At 40.0% G+C, this 23,197-nt stretch overlaps 1 long non-coding RNA gene across 1 annotated transcript in view; it reads left to right on the forward strand.

Moving 5' to 3' along the window:
* Positions 1 to 6,385: 6,385 nt before the first annotated feature.
* The window catches only part of LOC143897140 (uncharacterized), a 164,407-nt gene continuing 147,595 nt past the window's right edge, over positions 6,386 to 23,197 (forward strand). The window contains exons 1-3 of the long non-coding RNA XR_013256858.1: positions 6,386 to 6,807; positions 7,379 to 7,444; positions 7,603 to 7,651. This is a non-coding gene — a long non-coding RNA (uncharacterized LOC143897140). The remainder of the gene's footprint in view (positions 6,808 to 7,378; positions 7,445 to 7,602; positions 7,652 to 23,197) is intronic.

Raw genomic sequence — 23,197 nt, forward strand, 5'->3', positions numbered from 1 at the left:
GCAGCGTAGAAAAAGAGGGCGGAGGACAGAGGAGGGCGGGGAGAAAGAGAGATAGAAAGAGTGAGGGAGGATAACAGAAAGTTCAGAGGGAGAGAACGGACGGAAAGCCGGGCTTGACAGATCGCGCGACAGAGGTGCTTACGCGGTCGAAGAGGAAATTTCGAAAAGAATTTCTCTTCCATCCCTCTCGCGCGTCAAACTACGCCCCGACATTTGGCGTCGGTCGGCCAAATTTGGCATCGCTCGTCTGCTATCCGTATATATACCACCAAATTTTTCTCGCGGGCTTTTCCGAGGACACCGATTTCATTTATTTTATCTTTTACGTGACTTTTTTAACCGCTATTTGTATTTATGTATCTAAATTTGTATATTATATAGGTAAACTTACATTTATTTATTATATATCAATGAGATGATTTTTATTTAACTTCTTGTATATTATAATTATATAATTTATTAGAGTCGCGATTATTAGATTTTTTACCAACATAAAGAGTACAATCGGAACTCACAATTGTGATTGCCCACAAATCAATTTTACTCGCAAATAGAAGAACGTGAAGGAAAAAATAAAAAGTGAGAGATATAAAAGTTTGAATGAAATGCATAATCTGTTTCACCACAAATCACAACTACATCCCCTGTCTTTTTCGAGTTTTCTTTCATCTCAAGAACACACGGGGAGAGCCGCCTTTCTTGCTTTGGTTATTACCTGCAGAATCTTTTATAGCGACGCGGTCCGTCGCCGCGACAGTTATGAAATTTCTTTAGAATTATTTCGCTCGTCTAATGCCGCCCCGTAGAAGTTCCACGATTCACCGGAATAAGAAATAATATTTTCTCCCACAGGATATGGGCTGTCTTCATCCCCCGCCGACCATTCTGGCCACCGACGTAACGCACTAGATGCCTCCGCGGGATTTAATACGGCTTTATGAAAACCATCATGAAAACTCTTAATTGCCGGAGAAGAGTCTGAGAAATTATGCGTCTTATAAAAGCTCGGATTTAGCTCGCGTTTTCTTTTGCTAATGTATAGGATGGAATTGAAATATATCGCGCTAAACAATACAGCCTAGATATTAAAAATTAAATCGTACTCTAATTTAATTCCTTCGCGCTTGATAGTATATACATATACATGGAGTATCCATGTTAGAAGTTATGTATGTACGTGTTAACTGCACAAGCTGTACTTTATTGAAAAGCGCACGAATAAACTACTTTAATTAAAATGATTATATCTTATCAAAAACTTCAGTATAGCGAAAGAATCAGAATTTAATGATAATTTACGATTTAGATAAAGTTATGGAATATTGACTATTGACTAACACACACATCCTTGAAACAATTTTAAATCTAATAATAATTTCCTGAAACATGATTAGAAGCACCCTGATGTATAACCGCGAATATATATATGTTTAAATATGGCAAGAATTTAATATTAAGTAGAGAGATGCAGGAGGTTAAATAAACAGTACATTCTTAAGACGCATGCCTCATCCAAAATCTTAGTGAGAATTAATATCTTCGTCGAATTCTGTCAGTTGCTCAAGTATTTTCGAGAGCAATTTCTTCCCATGCTTTATAAAGATTGAAGAGACCATTGTTAAACTTTAAGCATTTACTTTACGGATGAGAATGGTGATATAGAACGCGGTTGATGCTTATGATTTAAATATACCCGCCGTTAAATTTATTGACCACGTAATTCTTATTAAGGACTCTCTTGGCAACAACTTTGACTTCGTCGGGTTTGTGTATATTCTTTCATTCAATCTCTTCATATTAATTTCGAATGCAAAACAAGATTTAAGATATTCTCACATTAGTCTTGATTTATATTAAATTTAACTCCAAAAATGTGTAAATTGCAAAATTAAATATTTCGGTAACAAAACATCAAACTAAATATTGAACAATAAATAACGCCTTATATATAATTTTAAAATAGTCGTATTTTTCTCAATTTAAAGAGAGACAAAAAAATTAGAACTTTTAATTACTGTTATAATCATTACACTTATAGCTTGTAAGTTTATATAATACTTATAGCATATTATTTAAATAAAAATCAAGTTTACATAGAAGAAATCTACTTAATCAATATAATATACGGATCACACACACACACACACACAATGATGATTTCAACACTAAACATTTAATTTTTTTTCGTTATCCTCGAAAAGATTTTTTATTTCGTATTTTTTCTTCATTTTGGCGAGTGAAACGAAGGCAGTTCGCCAAATATAAAACCAATCATTCGGGCTGTTGAAACCCAATGCGAGTACAGAGGTTGAAAAGGTCTGGAAAAGGAGATCGCCCGATTCGGTAAAGAGACGCGAATAAATGAGACGCTTCGATATTGTACTAATGAATGAAGGATCGGAGCAAACGAGAAAGAGACCGAGAAGATGAAGTTGGAGGTGCGACGGGAAATAGAGATGAATAAAAATAAATAAAGAAGGAAGGGAAAAAAGGCGAGAAAAAAGGCGGAAAAGGGGACGCTTGGGGAATCAACTAGCGAGAGTGGCGGATTTGAATATTGATTCGTTTTATTTAAATTCCGTGCCCTTATCGCTGACCGGATATATCTTCCGCTGAAATTGGACGCGCGATAACGAAAAGCGAAACGGCGCACCGGATCGAGCGAATAGGCTGAATTGGCGCGAACACTCGCGCTCGTCGAAAGGAGGGGCTATTTTGGGGCGCGAGTGGAGACGGTGAGAGCCGTAGGACAGAAGAGAAATGCAAAGGGAAGCGAATGGAATTTATAAAACGATTTTTCTTCCTTCCTAAGCGCTCGCGCACGCTCGATCGCATCCTCTCCGCCTTTTCACGGCGCTCTCGAAATCGACACGGAGACGACGCGAGATATACTTATTCCCGCGGGAACTGCTTCGAAATGTATTTGCGCATTCATCGAATCCTGACGAAAGGAGAGGCACTGCTATCGAGGGAGAACGTCTCCGGGACGTCGTTCTTTTATTTCTTTTTCATATTTACGCGTTTATACTCTCCAACAAATGTACGTCAGTCTCTCGGAAGCCAAACTGATCTCAACTCCGTTAAATAAGAAGTAAAGAAAATGATAAAGAGTTATGAACTAATAATGTTCTGGTATATTAAAATTAAGAAATTTGTAAAAAGTGGAATCAATTTGGCTAATGAAAGACCGATATAAACGCTTCGTTTATAAGAATATTCCCGATATATATATAATTGAAACAAAACTGTGTTCTTTCAATTTGACCGATAGATTTTCTTTGCGAAATTGGTGAAAAGAATACGCATTATAGACATGGTAAGATTTGATATACATACGGATGTGAAAGAAAGCAATAATATGAAACTCACCGAACGATGACGGGACGAAGAAACCTGAACGTCTACATCTGCGAAAAATTAAAATATTTATAAAAATCAAATTTATTAAGATACGAATTCAATCTCAATATTAAAAAGAATTTTTAAAAAATTAATTTCTCTTATCGTTACTTCTCGCTTTTAATAAACAGCAATAAATCGATAAAGGAGCAAATAATACAAAAGAACTCTTCAAATCTCTCGCAATTAAAATGCAATATAATCGAAGTAAATAAGGGATGCAAGAATAATAATAAATGAATTTACTTACCGACCGGTGTACCGTCCTTCGCACTTTGGCGTTGACCGGAGCACGGACGCGAATCTCTCTCAATCGAAAAAACACACTCACTCGCACGCGAGATTCGTTCGTTACTCGACAATAAAACGACGGCGTTATTTGGGCGAGCGGCAAAGACGCGGCAGGCACTGACTACATCGGAAAGTACGGCGGTTATATAGAAAATATACTTCGCACGTTACTTTTTCGGCACTCCCGACATTCGCTAGTACGCGAAACGCGCGAAATGCGCTCGACGATAAGACGATAATAATGGCGTCGCGTCGTTTCGACAAATACCGGCCGGACACGGACACTAGTTGCACGTATCGAAAGCGAAATTAATACGAATACACGTTTAGACGCACTTGCCTGCGCTTCGACGATCGCACGATATAGTGTCGGCACACCCGACACTCGTACGCGAGATTCACATTCGACAAGTAAAGAAAAACAAGCGAAAAGCGCGGAGTAATCTCGAACTCGACTCCGAAGGACGAAGGACACAGCTGGGCAGAGCCATCTGCACCTGCACCGCCCGCACAGCGCAAGAGAGCGCGACGCAAAATGGAGTCGCGGGACTCGCGGGTCGCGGCTTCGCGGTAACTTGAGTAGGGGGGATGGAGTGGGGGTAAAGTGACTAGGGACGTTGCGCGTTCAGGCCCGTTCAATGTTGTACCTAGTTACTTTACTTCCACTTCATTCCCACCAATCGAGTTGCCCGGGAAGCCTCGACCCCAGCTTGCGTCGCGCTGTGGCGTACGGACTATGGAGGCGAGTTCGAGATCACTCTGCGCTTTTCGCTTGTTTTTCTTCAAAGCCCCGGACACACACTTTTTCGCAACAGTAACAGTAAAGCGGGGAGCACACACTTCTGCACAACGCATAATGCGTAAGCATAAGAAAATCGATTGGTCTATTTTCTTATGCACATGTGTATATGGACCAATCAATTTTCTTATGCTTACGCATTATGCGTTGTGCAGAAGTGTGTGCTCCCCGCTTGAAGTTTCGAACCGTAAAGGCTGATTTATAGAGGCCGTAACTGTTCATTTAAGCCGTAATTTTTAATAAATTGACCAATCACAGTCGATTATTCTTCTTACATTCGACTGTGATTGGTCAATTTCTTAAAAATTACGGCTTAAATGAACGTTTACGGCCTCTATAAATCAGCCTTAAGGCCGTACGTTCCCGAATCGAGCAACGCGATTGGTCGAAACTTTACTGTTACTGTTACGAAAAAGTGTGTGTTCGGGTGTGTTCGTCGAATGTGAATCTCGCGTACACGAGTGTCGGGTGTGCCAAAACTGTATCGTGCGATCGTCGAAGCGTAGACAAGTGCGTCTGATATAATATTCGGGACTGTGTGTGTGAATATCACGCATATTTAAACTTTAAACGCGCGCGCGCGACGCGACGCCCGGCGAGGAACGCAATCGATTGTCCAATGAGAAAATTTCTTTTTCGAAAACGAATTTTCTACTTGTCATTGGACGATTGGCTGCGTTCCGACATTTGACTTCGACGTACGACTGATTGTAGAACACACCTAATTTTGCGAGCCCCTTCATGTCGCGTCGCGTGTATAACGTTAAATTGGTAGAGATATCGAGATGGCGTATCTTTTGGATCTTTTATTCCCTATAATAACGAATCTTGCGTGTGAAAGTGTGAACGAGCGTCGAAGCAGGCGACGTGTAATTGACATATATTTTTATCTTTCGGTACACACGAGTGTTTTTGCGGCGTCTCGTCGAGTTGTTGTTTACCGAAGTAATGATATCCTAATGGTATACTCATCGTCGAACGTAATAAGATCGTCGCTACTAGTAATACGCGTCATTAATCGTAAGATCTCTCGCGGCGCAAGGTATGTGTAATGTACGTACGTAATTAGATTCGCGGAGGAAAGCTATAGCGTGAACGTCGCGCGACCGTTGGCGTTGGCCGTTGGCTATACGACGCACCGAATTTCACGGCCACCTTCAGCTAGCTCGCGTCGCGTAACGGTCGATCGGTGGAATATAATCGAAATTGCGCATTCGTCAACGGTGAATCTCGAATCTCGTGTGCGAACGAGCGTCGGAAGCATCGAAACGAGCGATATGTAACCGAAATGTTTTATCTTTCGGTACACGCGAGTGTTTTTGCGGCGTCTCGTCGAGTTGTTTAGCGAAATGATGGTAGAGGTCATCGTCGAACGTAAGAAGACTAATAAGATCGTCCGATCGCAAGTGCTTCTATAGTAATACGCGTCGGCGTCATTAATCGTAAGATCTCTCGCGTAAAGTATATGATGTATGCATGTCACTAGATTCGCGGAGGAAAGCTATAGCGTGAAGTCGCGCGACCGTGGCGTTGGGTTGGCTATATACGACATACGACGCGCCGAATTTCACGTAGCCACCTTCAGCTAGCTCGCGTCGCGTAACGGTCGTTCGGTGTGGAATAATCGAGATCGCGCCGCGTATCTTTTTCGTGTCTTTACTCGTCAACGGTGAATCTCGCGTGCGAACGAGCGTTGGAAGCGTCGAAGCCAACGATATGGAGCTAACGATCGCCAACGGAGAGCGTATAATCATTCGTCCTTGTATATATGTACAACCGGTGTTCGCTTATCGCCGCCGCCGCCGCCGCCGCCGCCGTCGTCGCGTCGAGTCGGCGTCTATCGAAATAATATGGCATCGTAATTGTCGACTCTCGTTGTCGGGCATCATTGTGATGTGATCGTCGGACGATCTCAGCAACGTGTTAATTTTTGCCATGTGATTGTCGCTCGCTTACGGTATTCCGAGTTTCGCTGCGTTGGGGTACACCCGGGTATACTCCTTTCTCCTTCTAACTCGCTGAGATAGAAAGAGAAGGGAGTATACTCGTGTGCACGCGGGTGACGTTTTCGAACGCAGCTCAAAGTGCGTAATGTCGGGAGTGTCCTGAACATGCAATCGAGCGTTCTCCATGTTGTTATTCGCGCGAATCGGGAGTGCCGGATAATTGTGAACAGGTAATCGCCGGATCGATTCAATGTCCGACATTAGGCACCGCGTGTTCGTGTTCGTGTGAGCGAGCGGGTCAAGTGGCGTGTATTCGTACTGTAAAATCGGAGCGAGACGAAAAAGTTAAAACGGCAGGGACGATCGATTCTGGTGAGTAAATTCATTTATTTATTTTATTGATCGATTATCATTTTGTGTACGAGAATGTTATCGTCGTATTCGCGAACGAACAGTTGTTTCGCCACATTAATATTACTTCACTACGAATTAATTAAATAAATTATTTGATAATCTATGAAAATATCTATTTTGCATTATCCGCAAAATCTATTTGCAATTTTATTGCATATATAATGCACCATCTATTTGCATTTTTATTTCAAATTTTAATTATTTAATAGATTGTTTAATATATATATATATATATATATATATATATATATATATTAAATTTGAGGAATATATTATGCATCTCTTTTTATTTTCCCTATTTTTGGCTATATGAAAACATTAAAAAATATAATGATTAAATGTTAGTGTAAAAGTAAAAATAAATTTATGTGAGATTTGTAACTTTATTTGTTTGTAGTTAAGATAAGAGGAAAAAAGAGATTTTGCAAGATTCAATTATTCATAAAATTTTTAACTTATTCAAAAATTTAAGAGATTCTGTATATGTATAGTAATAATATATCTTCAAATATGTCTATATTTTTTTCAGATTGTGTTCTATTTGGATGGTCTGGTTGTATTTGGATGGGCGCTTTATTTACTTCACAACACGGTGGTGAGTCTTACTCCATAATTTTTTAATTGATCTGATTAATAGCTGTCTTGCTATTATCGTTAAACTAATATTGCGAGGTAAAAACCAGCGTATATTCTGGTGATATACACATCAATACAGTAATAATATATCTTCAAATATGTTTATATTTTTTTCAGATTCCTGTGTTTTACTAGATAGCCGCTTCATTCGCATCACAGCACAGTGGTGAGTCTTACTCTATAATTTTCCAATTGATCTGATTAATAGCTGACTTGCTATAATATTAAACTAAATTGTGAGGTAAAAACCAGCGTGTATCTTGGTGAGATACACCTCAATACAGAATAATGTGACATAATATATTGTTATTTTACATTTAATATTGTCTTTACATCCCCGAATATTATCATTTTACATTATTTTACATTGAATGTTATCTTCACACATAAATATTGTTATTTGACATTATTTTACATTTAATATTGTCTTTGCACACGAATATAACGCCGATCTTCAAAAGCTAATCTTATCGGCGACGATTCTAAAGAATGTACCGACTCGCGTATAAAAAGGTACACCCCAAGCTTACCGTATTGCGCGGAAAATCTAAGGTTCCCGATGTATCGGTGGCTGCAAGCCTTTTTCTCGGTGGCTCGCAGCATTTCTAGCGAAACAAAAGCCATTGTTTAACGCAAGTGCGCCCGTCCGCGTACGTATTCGCGGATTTACATGGGGCGCCTGGCTTCTCTTTCCTCCCCCGCGACACTCACGTTGGGGGATAAAGCGTTCGGTCGCAAGGAAATCCACGTTGTCCCGGGGATAAGTCCCGAACCTCGGGACCTCCGCGTATCCCGCGGGATGACCGTAGTCCGGCCTCCGTTCGCGTCGAGCCCGAGCCGCGTCGGCCGATCGGAATATCGGAATACGCGTTTGCACAGGAATCGGCGAATTACGCTAAAACGCGGTGTAAGCGCATCGAGATTCGTCCGGTATTGCTCCCGATAGATTTTCCCGGAGTCCATTAAAGTATCGCGCCGCTCGGTTTACGGCCGTCCACTCTGTCAGACGCTCCGCGTATATTTCGAGCGAGGAAGATCGATCGATCTCGAAATCGAGGGGCTTCCTCGCGGGTGGTCTTAGCCTCCCTCCGGTTTGTTGCCAAAATATTGGCGATTCTCGGTGATCGACGGCCGTGAATCTCTCACGATCGCCCACGTCGCGGGTCTGCATATATTGTCGCGGCGATGAACAAATTAAACGCATACAGTCTATCTTCGACCCGATGTCAAAAGATAGACCGTCCATTCATGAATTCACACCTGATTCAATTTATCGATGTTTTATGAAAAGAATCTTATACCTTATTTTATTGTCTCTTGAATAAAAATTATTAAATAATTACTCTCTTTAAACTTTTTGTATGCGTTGAAATTTATTCTAGTTATACAGGCTTAATAGAAATTGTACCAGCCATTTAATTTCTTTACAAGTTGCGGCGTGTTAATTTGCTAATGCATTTATAAAAAAAGTAATGGGATCAGCATGTGTATCCTATCAATTCTATCAATTAGTATTATATCGGGCATATTACGAACGTCGACCCTGTAATCAATGAATGATTGGCAATGAATCACGAAAGCGATCGCAAGCAAGAAAACACGCGCAGTGCTAAACGTGATCGGCTAAGCTACGCGCGGCACGTAAAGGGTCCAAAAAGGGTGTCGGTCCTCGCGTCGGATGATCGATAGGACTAATAACGTCTCCCCCCTTTTCCCTTCCCCCCTTCCCTTCGACCGTCTCATCGTTGCGCCGCCCGAGAGTGGAGCTCCCGCGTGGAGCAGCGACCGATAAAACACCACTGAAGACGGAATATTTTAACCCTCGGATTAATAGGCCTGTAAACGACGCAATGATTTTCATTAATATTCATGGGCCGCCGATGCGAAACTCATGCATGATTTATGATCTTTAATTTTCGCACGGCGACACGCGCACGTTCCGAATTTACTGCGGAACATTGCCCGTCGGTTGTTGACGTTGAGTCTTTGGGGTTCCTTAATGATCGTGCAAACACGCGCGAAAGAGAATAAGTCTACGACATTGTGAAACGCGATCGCTATCTTGTCGAATATTTCCAGGGGAAAATTACTTAAACATTAAACATGCAACATTTATATAAAACGAACGAAACATTGTATAGACGCATTTATCTATCAAGTTAAATTTATCTCTACTTAACTGACAATGCAGTAAGTTGTATTAATACAATTCAAGCCACAGAGAACCTATATTCTGGTTTCGTATATATACCTACAATTGAGACCACAGATCCATGGCTTCGCGTCGCCCGCGTGCGGTTTAAGTCATGACGGCGGTTAAGTCTGGGTTGTTGTTTTATTGTTAGATAAATGCGAACCCCTGAGCGACGACAGGAAACATCGTGTCGCTCCAATCCTTTCTTGACACCAGGTGTAGAAATTCCCGACGACATTGCCTAAACATCTCGAGAAGGTCCTAGCGAAAAGGAAAACTACTTAGCGACCATCGTCGGCACCTTTGCGCGTGCTTGTTTTTCCAAAAGAGCCGCGCGGCTCTTTTCTGAAGATCACGTGTAATTTGATCCCTAGAAATTCAGAAAACTGATGCGACGTGAATTAGCTTTATTAATTTATGATATACATGGTATATGAATTTAATTTATATAGCTGTTTTTATTTAAAAAGCAGGACAGCATTAGGTATTTTTGTATTTAACTTTTGCCATTCAAATTACATAAATCGCGATTTTTTCTAATGTTAATTATAAAACGAATTAGGCCCAGAAATGCGTTTTATAATTGTACTGTTATTTTTCGAGGCGTGAAAGTGAGACACTTGCTAGTATAATTATATTTAAAAAAAAATTTTCATGTTGAACGCGAAACGTCTCGAGTATGAGGTTAAGAATATTCAAAATATCATCAAGTTAACATTGTAATGTCGCTACGTGATGTGCGGCTGCGACGGGTGGCAAAAGATGCCGAGGGGACTGAGGAGCGGCAGCGTTGGCTGCGGCAAAGGGGGCAGCGGGCGGGATCGGGAATTCAAATACCACCGCCATTAAACTGAATAACGAGGAGAGCGGCCGTTCGAAATATGAACATGGCTATGATTTGCGGCCTCGTAAACCCGTTCATAACGAATAATAATGTCACCGCGCGCGGCGGTCGCCCGCCAGCGCGCGAAGGCGCGAGGCGAGGTGGAGGCGGTGGTGCGCCAGCAGGGCCCGGTGGTAGGACGCGGGGCACCAGGGGCGTGTTCTCGCTTGGAAATCCACCTACAATATCGCCCAAGACTTTTTTCATGTCTCATAACGCCTTGCCGGCTGAAATTAAATAATAAAATATACGCGTCGCAACGCTGCCGCTAACGTCGTTAACTTCTACGCCCCTTTTTCGCGTATTTGGCGTATCCATTTATTTCTACATTTCTTTCGAGACTGGCTGTCTGGCTGGTCGGCTATCTCGCAATTTCCATTATTATTCTGAGATTTTATTTGATGATACGATCGTTATGGAGATATACGGCATAAAGTTCTGTGTAGAATCTTTCTCCGAAAAATATTAAGTAGATGCGAATGGGAATCTTTGTCGTTCATCCTTGATATTTTTGTCAAGAAAGAAAATTACGCCATAAGAAAATTGAGTTTGGAGATATTACGATGGCAGAAGGAAGAGAATGGGAAAAAGGTATGTCGCAAAACTTAAATCCGAAAATAAATTATTATTTCTCTTATTACACTAACGTGTCTCAAAAGTCTTGTACATTGTCGAGACGTAATGCACTAATCGCTTTATATAGTAAATATTCGTTGCATCTGTGTTCTTTTTTTATCCGTATGTACCTTTTTAATTATCCCCCACACTTCGATAAATAAATCAGGTGTGAGAATCCCGCGGCTGGTACTAACAAAACAATTAGCATCGTGGGGCGTGTGTTTTTTTTCTCCAAGACGACAGAGCCATATCCTTTTTAGCGCGGCACCGCCAGTTCGGTCGACGTTCGTCCAATTATGAAAACATATTTATTCCTCTGGCAGGATGAAAATGGCGTTAAGTAATCCCGGTCTGGTCAGTGATCGCGATAACGCGACGGTAACGAGGCGGTAGCACGGCTTACCGAGTTATTCCGTTTATGGACTACCGGCTCTCTTGCCTCAGTCGTCCCTCGTTGTAAGAGCCGGACCATCGAGTACGGTATATACACCTAATAATGAAGATGTTGTTTTAATTGCCCGCTCGCGTGAGCATCCCACTAATTAACGCACTCGCCACCGGATCGCTACGCTCAGCTCGTCACGACTTTCTCCCTCCGGAGTATCCGTCGCAGCGAAAAATGATTATACTGACTGATTACTATGATGACTAGGTTCTTTAAAATCCATTTGTCGATTTAATACTCGACGTTTTGAGTATTACATTTTTTGTCATTAATAAATCCGGATCTGAAATTAATTCTGTAGATCGTGTTACTTTTCAATCATGCTTTCTTTCGAAACACATAAATTCAATCGTCTTTGAAATTCTTTATCGCAAGTTATTTGTTGATACTTTTATCTCCAGAATGGTTAGGTTTTGTTTTACGAATAAATAAATGCAGTGTGATGAAAATATTTGTCAATACCGTCGAGTAGTTATAAAGGCTTGTAAAAAAAGGTGAAGTTAAAAACAGCTGTTTAACTCTCTCCTGTTTTATTTTTTTTTTGCGATTGAGATAATAAATAAAATATAAGTATCTGACTGCTGATTTGTTAAAATTTCAAAAGTATTTTACTGTAAGTATTTTACATTACGATTGTGCGGTAGCGACTGTTTTAACTTTTAACCGTCCGGTAATCGCGCTGCATAATATCTTCGTTTTATTAAGTGCTCTCTTTCGTTAGCGCAGAAGCACGGTAACATAAATGGAACGCGTTCGTGCATTTATATTTTCCCTGAAATGAAGTTGGCGATAAGTACCGCGCGAGAGCGCGACCAGCGTGAATCTTTAAGCTTTAATTGTATAATTAATACGCGAGCTGCATCAACGCGCGGAGTGACGATACGCTTACATGCGCGGGACTGATTTTGACCGACGATAAAATATACTGGTTTTAATGGATGCACGCTTTTAAGAAACGCGCAATAAAGTTCATAACACGATCTCATATGTTTGATATATGCGGATAAGGTTTAAGGAGAACGCGCGTAAAAAGAGCATATTACTCCTGTGATATTTAATTAACACATGCGGACTTTAATTCAGTATACTCTCTCTTCCAGAAATGTCCGAGTAGAATAAAAAGGAAGGAAAGACAAATATAATCAGCGTTAAATGTCTTTAATGGATATTATCAGTATGGACCAAATATGGATTTTATCAATTTTGACCAGATACTTCGTGTTTCTATATATCCCGAATATGTAATTTCGATTTTTCTGTAAATTTTATAAGTGTATGAGTAATCCTTCTTTTTTGAAATTGTTAATGCAAAGGGACATACAAAAGATGCTTTTCTCTCTACATAATTTTACAATATTTAGGAATGACATATTTACATAGAAAATACGAAGGACGATCTTCATTGAATATCACAGATGAAAGTAAATCTGTCGCTTCTCCAATTTCATCATGATCGATCCGAAAACAACACGCGATATCGAATATCTCGAGTCGCGTGAGATTAATCTTGTAAACATCGTCATCTGCCCCAAAATCCATGGGATCTGTTTGCGGAATTACGCAAGAACTGTCGCCATTTGTTAACGTGCGCCAAGATTTATCTTCTTCGATTCATAATTTCTCATCTCGCTTAGAAAAATAAAAGAAACGAAGAGCATTTTCTTCTTCTATTTTTCGCTTAAGATTTGTGAGCGTGTTTTTATTCTTTGAACTAACGCTTTCTGCAGCTTCCTGTGAAATATGATACGATTTAGCAGCAAAGTAATTAGGATAGAGGGTTGTCATATAATTTTTTTGACATGCGTACGCAGAAAGGTCAACTAGGCGAGCAACATTAAGAAACAGGGTCCGCAGAGCGATTACACTCGCGCGCTGGAAGCTGAAAAAAACCACGCGGGGACGTCTGGTAGCCGCGCCATCATCCGTCAGGGCTTAATTTCTCAATGAATCAAGAGCGTCTAATTAAGGAGCTTCTACCGAGCCGAGCGTGAATGGGCATTAGCATCCAGCGGGCCTGTAATTTGTGCCTCTCTTAATTAAATCATCCGTTAGCCAACCCGACTCTTCGTGAAACCGTTCTCCATCTCCTCCCTTCTTCTTCTTCTTCTTCGGGTTTTTTTTTGCGTTCACCCTACCTTTGCTCTTCCCCCGCCGCAGCCCGATGTGCATTTTCGGCCCCATCTTTGTTTTTCGCCGTTTGTCTCCCCTTGCTGGCCCCTCCTCTCTCTTGCATCTTCCTCTTCCTCTCTCGTCGACGTGACTATCTTCGACGCTCTCCGCACGGTAGCTTCTTTTTTCGAGAGAATGCAAACAAATTTTATGGGCGCAGCGCGTCGGTATTGGGATGAGTAACGCGCTGGTTAACGTTGGTCTCACGTCGCTTCTTCTTGCTGACTTCATTCGACTCGTTGAAGACGTGACTTTTTGAAGCACGTTTCAATCATGACAAAAAATCTTGAATTTCATAATTATCCAATTGGTGATAGATATTCTGATATTTGTCACAGCTTTATCTAATTTGGTAAATGTTTCTTGTTGTTCAATTGTTTTATTTATCAAACATTGAAAAGAAATTCTAATTTCGGAGAATATGTTAAAAGGTTCAGGGCAAATTAAAAATTGACTTTATTTTTAATCGATTCTTATTCACATTTCTATCTAAATTCTGAGATTCGTTATTTTAATATAAGGCTTGTAAATATAATTATATGTTGAGATATAGATAACTGAATTTTACGCTAAATGTAACCATATAGATAAAAATCTAACAAATTTGCAATTGCAAAAGATAAAATTATAAATTTCCAATAGTTTTAAACGTTTCGTCTTCGTCGCTATTCTAAAATCTTTTCCTTCTTTTTCAGCCTTGTTCTTTCCTCACATCTTCTTGTTCCATCCTTCCTCCGTTCAGGTATCATTGGCTCTCTATTTTTTGGACTTTTTGCGCAATTAACCACTCCGACTGTTTCATTGGCCCCGCACTGAATTTGCGATCTTTAGTGTGCAACGCATTCTGTAGAATTCATCGAATTTGCATCGGAGCAAGATACGAGATCTACCTGGTACGATGTTTAAAATACACGCGTTTGATTTTCGATGCCGAGAGTCTTGGCTGATTGCGGCCATCGCTTCATTAACCGACCGTTCAAGTAATCGACGCGATCATACCGCGTTTTAATCGCGACACATCGCCACTGCTCTTACGTAAAATAAAATTATTATATTTTTACCTTCGTTTTTCACATATCGTAAAGAAAATATTTATATGAATTGCGGTTGATTTTAAATTGGCTGATAAATCTCTAGTTAAAAAAATATTTGATGACTTTAGGATATTTGATATAAATTAATCTATATATATTACTTTCAGAATTCAGAATTATCTTTATTATTAATCGCGTTAAGAAAATATCTCTCTTGTTTGTAGATCTTCGAACGAGAAAATACAGATAAATCAATTTTTTGTCATTTCTTGTATCGCTTTATTTTGTTTTATCTTGAAAAAGAAGTAACGTGCATGCTCGCGATCTTTAGCATCGATCGAAGAATAGAGAGTCGATATGCCGCGAGGTCTTCCGTATATATCGAAGATCGAGACAAAAGTTTGCCAGGTACATGGGGAGACAGGCGGCAACAATGCGGAGGCCCCCCGTGCTTTAGACTTTAATATATTGCCACTGGTTGCAAGATGGGAAAAGTATTGGACCTTGTTAGGCCTCCCTGTATAAGGGCCTGATCTCGGCCTTACCTCCCTTTATACTTTCTTGAGCTTGAAGAAGTTTAATACAAAAAAATTAATTTTAAATCTTGTAAGTGAAAAAACAAGATAAGATAATACAATATTTATTAAACCCATCAAGAGATGTCTTCATTTTCTAATAATTATAATATTTATTTTATATTATATTTATTACTTTCATACGAAAAAATAGATATATTTGACATATTTTTCTAGATACGAAACTTTCCGATTCTCTCTTATGAAATATTACTTGACTTTTGTAAGTTATTTTACATTTTATTTAAGCATTCTAATATTTTAGTCGTCTATTCTCGTATCAACTAATGAACTATAGCCTTATTTATAATAAATTATTGTTTTTCGAAATACGTTCTTTTAACCATAAATCATTCTTAACAAATTGAGAAGCTAGCAATTCTCTAATCATACGTCTTCGTCATCGTGGAAGCCAATCGCTCGCCGTTCGCAATATATTATGAGGCACGCGTAGGATTTACGTGGGCTTTAGTCCCGGAGCCAATCAAAATCCGCGTAATCTTTAGTCGACCGAATGCAGCAGCGCAACACACGATAAATAAACTAATAAAGCGTTGGTCTTTCGAACCCCATGGACACCCGAAGGGCGACACCCTGCTTTTTAATAAGCCACTCGCCCCCGCGAAAAAAAGCACCCTACCAAAGAGCCGCTACGATGGGAAATGCACATAGTATGATAGAGATCACCGCGTGTAATCTGGCCATAATGACATTACCCGATTTACATATGGTGGGTGCAGATCATGAATTTATTGCCACCCGTTAATGTGCGTTACTGTGCATGCGAGGGATAATGGCATAATATGTGTGTTGTCGGTTACATCTACACGACTGCTCGTGTCGGACGGTTCGATTATTAATATCCGACACTAGGAGGAATGGAGCCGAGAATGCGGGAATATATTACGTGCGATAATGAGGCGTGCTTAATTTTGATGTGAAATTTACCTTAAGAACAGTTAATATCCGCGTTAAGGCGAATGTGTACGAGCTGAGAATTTATGTGAATCCAATGGTCTGCAAATTCAACGAGTATCTAACGTCTTATATACATTTAGGATTCGATAATATTGCTATTATCAAGTTATTTAAGTTGCTAAAAAATTGATCTTGTTATTTGTGTGTATGCGTAAAAAAGTTTGACTTTTCACGGAAGCTTGATGCTTCTTTCTTATAAAAATCCATTTCTTAATCTTCTCAATACGTAATAACTTTTTTCTATAATCTTTTTTACAATTTTGAATTTTCTTGGAACAGAATTTTTACGTATTAATTGATAAAACAACACTTGAAAAAAATATATATTTAAATAGTGTTTTGATGAAATATTATATTAGACATGTAGGATATTCTGTAAAATTATTACAATTTAGCTACTTGATAGCATTATTTTAAACCAACAAAGTTGATAAACAGATATAGGTTTAATTCGTATTTGTCGTTATATTTCGTTTTATGTAGTCTCTGTAATTTCCCACGAAATAATGATCAATCTTTCTTTCGCGAATTTACGTATGATTTTTTGCTGCACCGATTTCCTTACAGTCATTAATTATTTTTACTGTGCGAAAGGCAAACACACGAGAAGCAAAGAGCTTATTTTTATGGAAAAGCAGCAAACGTCGGCTCGCACGATCTGATGTTTTGATCATGTTTACCAGAGGTTTAACTAGCCAGATTATCTTCCGAGACCACTTTAAATCCTCGGGTGGGAATGTAGCTGGTGATCCCCTGCACGAGGGGGAACGTGCAAGCATATGCCAGAAGAATAACGGCGAGCTATAGAAAAATAGCGTACGTCGCAGCATCACATCGAGGGTGTGTTAGGGGACAATCGCTCTCTACGGGCCTCCAATTGACTACTATTGTTATGCGTATACTGCCTGCGGTATTTTTGACGCGAGCTGCGAGTCGAGTGATGGGTATCACGTGCCACGTGCACACTGTCATTCGAGTAATCATGAAAGAAAAAATTATGAATATAAAAGGTCTTTACTTGTATAACGTTGTACATTGTCTTGAATAATTTAGATTTTTAAAAATACCAAAATCGTTTGTTTTTTGTAAAAATTGTTATATTATGCGCAAGTTTTTTTTAATACCGATAAATTTGCAACATTTCTGCTATGAAGTAATTTAAAGATATACGTTGAGAAAAATATTTTGTGTGTTCTATACAAGTCCATGGACTAAATAGACTTTGAGACGCATGATTAAATTCGATTTTTATTCTTTATTAAAAATTATATGCAGTAAAAACGTCCCGATTTTACAAATGCTCTCATTAGCCGCTACGAGAATATCCCAATTACAGTTCCCTAAATGCTACTGATTGGTTTCAGTTACGCAAGCATATATATATATTGTACAAGAGTATTAAATTTAACTAGATATCCATTTTTAATGATCAACGTAATATACATTTTGTATCAGGTAGTCAGTTCCCAAATAAATTTCAGGTTGATAAGTCTTGTTATCGGCAAAATAGAATAATAAATCAAACACAGCGAATGCAATAATTTTAATAGACTTTACAATGTTACGCATCTATCTTTGTCTTGTAATGCTCTTTGTCGATGAAAAATCTATTTATTTAATTAATATCAAATTTTTATTTTTTAGAATGATAAATGATTAAAATATTAATATTATATTAATACGATGCGTTATTAACACAATCTATTATTATTAAAAACATTCCTTTATCTTTCCGCATTATTATTGTTTACATATTGTTCTGCGTTTTTCTCAGCAGCGTTAATTCTTCGCTGTTTTTCATTCGTCAAATGCAACGAGAAAATACTTCTTAGAGAAACTCAAGAGCGCGATATAAGTGCTATTACTTAATGTTTTTATAAGGAGAATAAGAGAGAGAAGAGATGAAAAGTATGTTTCACGTATTTCTTCTTACATTGATTTTTTGTTTCCGCTTGTCGGATGACGTCAATCGAAGTGTCACGTGTACGAACCCTCGATAACTACTTAACGTGTCGTTAATTATCATGCACGGGCATCAATACACAGCGTCATGCCGCGAACGAGATTGGTGCGACGCCACTTTCTTCATTATATCAATATTCTGTGAAACATATTAAAATATTTTTTACGCGATATATACTCTCCTCCCCCTCTCTCTTTCTCTCTCTTTTGCTCTTTCGGCAAATATAATAATTTATCCGCAAAAAAGAATGGCACGGTAAAGAGTTAATAACGTAAGAAGGCTCGCACAACGCACAAAGCCTGTCCCAAAAGTGCAAAGTAAGAGTGACTCGTTGATGCTCTCTTCTCGTCGGGCGGAGGGGCTGGCGAATCCGTCGTGGTGAGAGGAGGGTGATATTGGGGGGGGGGAGTCGAAGATACAGGTGAGGCTAATGCGGAGGAATAAGAGAGAAAACAAAAGAGGGCGAACCGAGACGAGACCGTGGAGCCGGCATGCGCGCCCGTACTAATTACGAGGAGCATTGGCGTGGACCCTTCGAGAAAATTAAGTAGGCTTAATTAAACCGGGGCCAACAATATATATTTAAATTGGCCAGAACGTCTCTTCAATTTCTTCTCCCTTAATCTCGCGTTACCTTAACAAGCGTGATGTGTAACCGTATTGCGTTGTGCTAAGTGGTCTTCTCATTACTTTCCGTTTCGTCCTAACCGACGATTCGATCGTCAAACTCTGCCGACTCGAAATCTTACTTTACTCCAGGATTGAAAGGTTTAAGATAACAACATATTCCAAATAGGGGGAATCCGAATTAATACGTTATGAAATAATGATGCAAGCATGCTTTTAGCATATTCGGCATCGGATCTGCATGTTTTAGGCATCTTGCTGTAGTAAAAAAAAAAACACGCTTCTCTTCTTAATATGGATGTAGCTCGAAAGTTCCGTCGAAAAGTATTATCAACTTAAATTCGAACGAAAACGTGAAATTGGTATACCTAATCTTTGGACCACTATTTTTTTGCATTTAATCGTCAGACTTCTTAACTGTATCAGGAGTAATCAAACTCTTTGAGAAAAAGTAAGAATTTTAATGATATCAAAATTCTGAAAATAAGATGCCATTTTATCGAAGTTATTTAATGCAACGTGTTTTACGTTGGCATCCTGTTTATCGGGATCAAAAAATTTATATAATATATTTAATCTATGCGTATTTATAAATCTACGCGTGGATGTTGCATCAAATACGCATTGTATTGTTCAAATGTTCAATTCTTGGGAAAGAAAAGCAAACCGCATTTTAAATTATATTATTTCATAGATCTCTAATAATTGCTCTGCTTGCGCCATTATCTTAAACGTCTAATTGCCCGCTCTAAGATATCTTAATACGCATGTCGGGTAGATGTATATATGATATGATAGTTGAGTTTTTAACGCACTGAGCGGACAGGCACGATCGCGCATTGGCCAATTTATTCCTCGCACCTATAATTTTGCTGTTTTAATGAACGTTTTACCGCAGACGTACGGCGCCATGGAAATCTAGAGCTTTTATGGCTTTTTAATTATTGCACATCCGACGATCGTAAATCGATCGACATAAGATCTTAATTAACCACGTTAGATTTACTAATCGTCAAGCTAATGGGCCGATTAAGTCGCGCAAAGCCGACAATTTTCATCTGGTGTTCGCTGTCGAGAAGTTGCATCGCGTGTCTCTTGCGTTCATTAAAATACCCTTAAAATGTGCTTTGGCTTTTTTTACTATTTTATTTGGAAATAAAGGATAAAAACATATGTATGTAATATATGAGAGAGAAACGCATATACTATTTCATTTTAATCAATATTTTAATCGATAATAAGTAGACAAAGTCAAATTTTCTTATAATTAACAGAATCGTAGTTCATATTATTTCTTGATTTTTTATTATACAATATGATAAATTATCTATACTTTATGCAAAATTCTATTGTCTGACACCATAATATGTGCGTGTTGCATTCTCGTTGAAATCTATACAACGACGTGACCAAAACAGACTTTAGTCCTCAAGTGGTATATCTCCTGTATCATTAACAAGAAAAACAAAGGGTGGCTGCGAGCGCGCAAATGCCTCCGGAGGCGGCTTCGTGTAAAGTCCAGCTAATAGAGTCATCCTGAGCGTAGTCGCCATCAGAAGTATCGAGAGACCGCCACAAATCATAAGATTAGAATTTTAAATTCGGCGCGGACTCTAGGCTATACGCTCCGCCACGTGGTCGGATCCGACGTTGAATTCCCTCGAAATCTCGATTCACGATCTACCTTTGCGACCTCTCACATGGCAATGCAAGGGCTTGCCGAATAAAATGGGACGGTGAGGCCGGGATTTGAATAACTACCATTGTACAGACCGCGACGTAAACTCGCCGACGCTATGCGGATATTTTGTATACGCCGTACACGTTTTATAAAACAAGCGTTTTTAAACAAACAGGCGTATGGAGAATATCGTGCTGATGCAACGACGATAATCTCGTTACTAAAACTTGATTAATTGTTTTTGATTTTAACCGATTTTTTTCCGTTAATAGCGCGACACTCAACAAGATAGAATCGGCCGTGTTACGTGTTATAAAATGTAGAATAAAATATGAGGATATCGGTATAGAAAAAATATTAAAAATCAATAATTTTTTTAATGATTTTCTCCCTGCGCGTTTGCCTTATCTGCTTTTATAAATTCATATTTAAAAGATTGAAATATACATGCGTCTATTAGACGTAAATTAATCAAAGCTTAAATTTTTGATACGTTTAATTTAGCAAATTAAGGCGCACCTGCCACGTAGTGCTTGAATTGTCATTATCCTTTCGCATGATTACGATATTAACGGCGATCTATCATTGGGGTAATCCAACGAGCCCAACCGGATGGTTAGTGCGTGTAACGACGGCGGAACCCACGCGTCCAATCAACGTATTTCTTCTTCGTAGGTAGCACGGTTCCCGAGCAATCCTGCAAGGAGAGTAAAGAAAAGCCTAATCAGCATGCGGCCCGTCCAGCCAATTAGAAATACTCTGTTTTACCAACTGTCACCGAGGATCGCGTATTGAGTTGTATTGGCCGAGTTATGTTCGCTTCGTTAGCCGGCAATCCTCTCCGGCCACCGTGGGGCCCTGCCGCCTCCTCGTTCGTCGTTCGTTCCCCGCTTACTCCGGTATACGTGCATACACACGGCTGTGCCTCTCGCGTCCGTATATACGTACGAGGACCGCGTGAACGCACCGGGGCACACACATCGTTCTACAGGCTCCTCGTGGCTACACGACGGACTCACCTCTGTATGGGCCGGTGCTTGATTTACGGCCGACGAGTCAGCGGACTTCTCTCGGTAGTAAGAGAGACTGCTAATAGTCCCTCCATGGCCTGTGCGCCTACCTCGCAAATATTCCGCTCTCTAATTGGAATTGATTAGGAGGGCCCCGGCGCGTCGCTCCGCGGAATAAAGACGGAATTGCTGGCCGGCCAACCATTGACTTCCGCGGGTTCTTCGTCGCTCTCTTTTCACCGATCGCGCTCGCTCGTCTTACCCCCCACCATACCCTTTATGGTCCACGACTTCGTCCACCGCCCTTCTTTCTGTATCTCCAAAGAATCGAGATAATTGACCGTAGGTATAACGTTCGAAGATCGTTACTGTATCCTTGTCGTCACAGAGAAAAAAGAGGAAGGAGATCACTTAGAATGGTACGCGATTACTCAACTCTTCTTCCGCGGAATATGCTGACAGAACTCTCAATTCCGTTATCAAAATAGGCAGTAGTGAATATATCAAGCTATAAATCGTAAAACTTTTGTATTAAAATATGAGAATACTTCATACTGGATAACATATGTAATTCCCAATTATGTAAGACAATATCTAGTATATAAGAACATCTTTAAACAACTTTTTTTTTCTATATTTTGATCATTTTACCGATGCATAATTTGCTTTATCGAGCATTCAAATCTTGATACACGTATTACTTCTTTGATATTGATGAATATTCGGATACTGCAGATTTAGCGAGAAGACTCTCCTCGTTATAAGAAGGAACTGATGTTTGAGAGCGGAGAAATATGCAAATGATTACGTTCACGTCTGATCAAGGCACTTTTAGCGAAAGGAAGCCTCCGAGATGCGTACGTTCTCTAGCTCGCCCCCTGCCTCTCTCCCGTTGTCTCTCTTTCTCTCTCTTCAATTCTCCATGCATAGCAGCTCGGGTTTTGCCCGGGGATGAGGCTTCCTTCATTTTATTTTCGCGTCCGAGACGGGCTCGTTTGCTATCTCAGTTCAACGCTAACGAGCCTGTTAGCAGCAATTATTCTAATTAATATCTCCCCCATTGGTGGGCGACGAGAAGAGGGTCTCCACCCTATCCCGCGGTCACTCCCGAGGCTCTCTTCTCTCTGGCCGGCTCGTCCCGGGCCTCGTTTCGCGTGGATGGTGAGCGTGGAGGGTGAGAGATGCGTGCGTGGGCACGCGAGAGCGACCAAGAGAGCGAGAGAGTCTATCGGCGGACTTTACGACGCTTCTCGTGTGGTTTTTGCGTCTGCCGCGTGATTGGCTATTACCGTCTCTTCCTCTTCGGTTATATATACCGCGCCGCAGCTCGCCACGCAGGATTGAGTCTTCTTCGCTTTTCCCTCCTTTTGTCTCTTCCTTCCGCGGCGCCTTCGAGCGGCGAAAAGGAGCTTAAGATGCTGCGCCCAGTTTACAGTGGGATAGAAAGAAGAGGGGGCGGGGAGGGTGGAGGTGAGGAAAGAAGCCCTTCCGGGCCTTACCTCTAATTGTATTTGCTTTCGCGTTTAAGACTTTTT

The sequence above is a fragment of the Temnothorax americanus genome, unplaced genomic scaffold (assembly GCF_048541705.1).
Source record: "Temnothorax americanus isolate GAGA-0224 unplaced genomic scaffold, ASM4854170v1 Scaffold2, whole genome shotgun sequence".
In the NCBI taxonomy this organism is placed as follows: domain Eukaryota; kingdom Metazoa; phylum Arthropoda; class Insecta; order Hymenoptera; family Formicidae; genus Temnothorax; species Temnothorax americanus.